This window comes from Terrapene carolina, unplaced genomic scaffold (genome assembly GCF_002925995.2).
Source record: "Terrapene carolina triunguis isolate 2854851 unplaced genomic scaffold, T_m_triunguis-2.0 Scaffold1062, whole genome shotgun sequence".
Taxonomy (NCBI): domain Eukaryota; kingdom Metazoa; phylum Chordata; order Testudines; family Emydidae; genus Terrapene; species Terrapene triunguis.
In genome coordinates this window covers 6,592-11,033 of record NW_020665413.1, presented here as the reverse complement: position 1 = coordinate 11,033, position 4,442 = coordinate 6,592, and the positions used below count along the sequence as shown (strand labels likewise).

At 46.6% G+C, this 4,442-nt stretch overlaps 1 pseudogene; it reads right to left on the bottom strand.

The window, feature by feature from the left end:
- Nucleotides 1-2,386: 2,386 nt before the first annotated feature.
- Nucleotides 2,387-3,323, bottom strand: LOC112109379 (annotated as a pseudogene).
- Nucleotides 3,324-4,442: the final 1,119 nt, after the last annotated feature.

Here is a 4,442-nt window from a genome sequence, read left to right as displayed (position 1 = left end):
CAGGAAACATTTCCCTCAGGGAGCCTGGCTGGATCTGTCCAGGAATGAGAACATTCAGGGAAACACTGAGGGCAGGGGAGCCACATTTAGGTGAAGAGAACATCTTGTGGAAACCACCCTGCCTAGCCCCACTCCCCTTCCACTCACAGTCCCCTAGCATCGGTGTAGCAGCCCTGCTCAAGCGCCAGCTGCTGGACCCGCATTGGGTGACTTTGTTTGCATTCCACATGCTGGATCCCTGTGTGTTTTAAGATTTCCTGAGTCCGAGCCATGCTGAGGACCTGCCTCTCACTCTGGGTTTACAGGCCCACTCTCAGGGTGCAGCTTTCCTTCTAGTCGCTCCCTCTGGGAGTCGAGATCTGTGCGCCAAACACCAAGGCCCTGAGACTAGTTTTGGCCCATCTCCCATAAACTCTACAGTTGCTTCAGCACACCATTCCCAGAGCTCCCCCTTGGGTGCACTCTGTTTCCAGTTTCTCTCTTTTGGGGCACGTGATCTTTAAAGCAAACAGACACAGGGCTGGCAAAAGGGGTTGTTAAACAATTCCTCTAATTTGGACAGCACAAGAGATATGAGATCTAGGTAAAGACAATGCAACACCTGCATGCAATTTCCTGCCTCAGTGTTCCCACCGCCCTGGAGCATTCTTTGGGATTTGGTCACAGCCCTCTTGAATGTCCAGGGTCAATCTCCTTCAAGTCATGATTTCACCTCTAGCTGGAGTCTGTCTCTCTGCTGCAGCCACAGCCCTGTAACCAAAGAGTCCCCTCTCCCGCCCTTGTGCCTCTCTCCTGGCCCAGTTTCTTCTGGCTCATCCAGTCTCTGTGTTTTTGAAGGGCTGGAGCAACCCATCTTCTCTCTGTTACCTTTTCTGGGGAGGTTCCATTCCTTCCATGCCTGCCCCTCCACAGAGAAGCAGAAGAAAACTGGTTGTATTGGGAATGCAGTTACTTCTTTGTTTTGTTCAGGCAATTCTCGTTATGCGCTGAGTGTCTTTAATGACCAACCTATTTGTTGACAGATGCCTCCACCCTAGCCTCCTGCCCCTTAGCACAAGGAGTGTGAGCGAAGAGTACAGTAAAAGCCAAAAGACATAAGTGTACAGATGGTTCATATAATCAAATGTGAGTTATTAGTTATGACACAGGATCAGAAAGGTTTATGCAACTAGCCGGCTAATTGACCCAAATTGATATTCCATCTGAGGAGAGATTAAAATGACTAGGCCTTTTCAGTTTTGAAAAGAGATGACTAAGGGGAGATATGAGAGTGTAAATAAAGTTGTGACTGGTTTGGAAAAATTCAATAAGGAAATGATATTTACTCCTTTAAATAACACAAGAACTGGGGTCAGCCAATGAAATTAATAGGCAGCAGATTTAAAACAAACAAAAGGAAATATTTCTTCATAGTTGACCTTTTCCAGGTGATGTTGTGAAGGCCAAAGCTATAACAGGGTTCCAATAAGAACTAAATAAGTTAATGAAAGATAGGTCCATCAATAGTTATTAACCAGGGAGCCAATGCCATGTTCTGTGTGCCCCTTGCCTCTGTTTGCCAGAAGTTGAGCCAGTACAATAGGGGATGGATCACTCAGAATTTTCCAGTTCTGTTCATTCCCGCTGAAGCGTCTGGTATTGGGCACCGTTGTGAGATGGGATACTGGGCTAGATAGACCATTCGTCTTACCCAGTATGGCCAATCTGATGTTATATAGACCCCAGATGTATCTGCCCCCCTGCCTTACCTTACTGTACCCCACTCCCCTCCCAGAACTGAGAGAGAACCCAGGAGGCCTGATGGGGTCTCTCTCTCTGTGCAGAGTTAGTAACAAAGTAAGACTGTACATTCAATGTTTAAACCTAATCAGTGTCCTTAAGTGACTAGCCAAAAGATGTGAGAACATGTTAGTATTAGAGCTGACTAAGTGGATTATTAATTTAATGTTATTACTTGTATATAGGAATGTGATACATTATTCCTGTCAGCTAATTGCTACGGTATCTGTTAAAAACCTAAGATTTCAAGAGCCTAATTAGCCCTTGGAAGTGCCCATGCATCAAGGTGGGTGGGAGGTGGTTATGACCCAGCGAGTGATAGGGGGAGGGGAGGAGAGGATTGAGCAATAGGGGCGGGACCTTGGTGAAAGAAGTGGGCAGGACCTCAGGGATCCAGTTACCAGAAATTAGAAAGGAGGCAACCCTATAAGTTAATGACTTCTATGCAGATCGATTCCCCAGTTTCTCACGCTGAAACAGTACAGCAAGGCCAGGAAAGGATTAATGTCACTTTGACTGTCCAGTAGGTGATTCAGGGAAGAGGGCCCAGCACTATGTCACTAGCAAGCTCTGCTTGGTGTGAGAGCGAGAGCACCACGAGAAAATATTAGGTGCCTTTATGAGTAAGGAGCCAGAGCAGCCTGTCCCAGATCTGTTTAGTCCTCGCTCCATAGATGATGGGGTTTAGCATGGGGGGCACAAGGAGATACAGGTTGGCAATGAGAATGTGTAAATGCAGGCGCATATTGTGGCCAAAACGGTGCATGAGGGAGGAGAAGAGAGTTGGGATGTAAAAGGCTAAGATCACACAGACATGCGAGCCGCAGGTCCCAAAAGTCTTCAGCCGAGCTTCCTTTGTGGGGAGGCTGAAGATGGCCCTGAGGATCTGGGTGTAGGACATAGTGATAAAAAACACAGCCAGACCGATCACAAAGAATGCCACAGAGAGGCTGTAGTAACTGCTGATGCGGATGTCTGCGCAGACCAGCTTCACCACGGCTATGTGCTCACAGTACGAGTGGGGGATGATGTTGGTTTTGCAATATGGCCACAGCCTCGCCAGTAAGGGATAGGGCAGTATGAGCATGCTGCCACGCAGCACCACTGCCAGCCCGATCTTGGCCACCACGTGGTTTGTCAAGATAGTGGAATGTTTAAGGGGATCACAGATGGCCACATAGCGATCAAAAGCCATGGCCACAAAAATCCCAGACTCCATCGCTGAGAAGCAGTGAATGAAGTACAGCTGGGTGAGGCAGGATTTGAAATATATTTCCCCAGAAGATGCTCAGCATTTTAGGCAGGATGGACGTAGACAGGACCAGGTCAGTGACGGCCAGCATGCAGAGGAAATAGTACATGGGCTCATGGAGACTCGGCTCCCTCTTCACAATGAACAGGATGGTGAAGTTTCCCGAGACAGCAATGGCATACATGGCGCTGAAGGGGATGGAGATCCAGACATGGGCCGTCTCCAGGCCAGGAATGCCCAGCAGGATGAAGGTGGTGGGGTTGGTGAAATCGGTTGTGTTGGAATCTGACATGGAGTAGGGGAGAAGGTGTCCAACTCTGAGGCACAACAATGTCTCCTGGATGTACCGTATGTTCCCACAACTTCACGTATGTGACCAAGCCTAGGGTGATGGTCTCAGTACAAATGCCTGGATGGAGAGACATTGTTAATATGAGACACTATGTGCACTACTGGGGGATATTCTCATGGGTGAAGCAAATTGATTGATCGTCACACATTGAAAAACAACATTTTCATTATTCAGAGATAAGAATTAGGGAGAACTGACCATACTAATGCCAATTGCATATTTTAGGGTGCTCTGTGCTTCAATAATTACTACATGTCATGGTGTGGGAAACCATAATAGACACCAGCAGGAAACATGAGTGTAGATACTGGTTATCCATCACTGTTTCTTAGACCTTTTCTACACTGCCAATTTTTTTCACCAAAAGGCAGCTTTTGGGGAAGAAACAGTGGAGGTGTACACTCTGCAAAGCCACTTTCAATGATGGAACTCAGCAGTTTCAGTGACACAATGAAACTATCTTGACAAGAGTTGTAAGGCTTTTTATACAAAAGTTTTGTTACCGAAGTGCCAGTGTAGACACTTGCAATTGATTTTATCACAGCAATAGGTCTTCAGAAGATGTCCCACAATGCCCATCCTGACCACTCTGGTCAGAAGTTTGAACTCTGCTTCCATGCATCCAGGTAGACACCTTCCACCCTTCTCCCTTTAAAGGCCCAGGAATTTTGAAATTCCCCTTCCTGTTTGCTTGGTGTGGAGTTACCCTGTTATAGTCTTGGCCTTCACAACATCCTCTGGCAAGGGGTTCGACAGGTTGACTGTGGATTGTATGAAGAAATACTTACTTTTATTTGTTTTAAACCTGCTGGTTATTAATTTCATTTGGTGACCCCTAGTTAGGGTGTCCAGACAGCAAATGTGAAAAATCAGAACAGGCAGAACAGGGGTGGGAGATAATAGGAGCCTATATAAGAAAAAGACTAAAAAATCAGGACTGTCCCTATAAAATCGGGACATCTGGTCACCCTACCCCTAGTTCTTGTGTTATGAGAAGGAGTAAACACCACTTCCTTATCTACTTTCTGTACACCAGTGATGATTTTATGGACCTCAATC